This window comes from Pterocles gutturalis, unplaced genomic scaffold, assembly GCF_000699245.1.
Source record: "Pterocles gutturalis isolate BGI_N339 unplaced genomic scaffold, ASM69924v1 scaffold22294, whole genome shotgun sequence".
In the NCBI taxonomy this organism is placed as follows: Eukaryota; Metazoa; Chordata; class Aves; order Pterocliformes; family Pteroclidae; genus Pterocles; species Pterocles gutturalis.
This window is the reverse complement of record NW_010133775.1, coordinates 29,595-29,884: the sequence shown is the minus strand read 5'-3', so window position 1 is coordinate 29,884 and position 290 is coordinate 29,595.

Sequence of the window (290 nt, the reverse complement as noted above, 5' to 3'; positions counted from 1 at the left end):
AAGCAACTAGCACCAACTCTGTGTAGGTAACTTTAGCTGTTGTTATTTCTTTACAGTCTTACAGTCATGAAATAACATTACATTGATCCAGAATCAATCAGTAAGACATTTGTCTTCATATCACAATGCATTCTGTTTGGGCTTTGTATATCTTGTATATTGATTTCTCAGTATGTTACTGTAAATCTTCATAGTTACACTGAATGGTGGAATAAAGTAATTAATGAAATAATCTAAAGTATTAAAACAATGACATTTTTGTAATTTTTCTTTTGTTCAGCTATAATCCT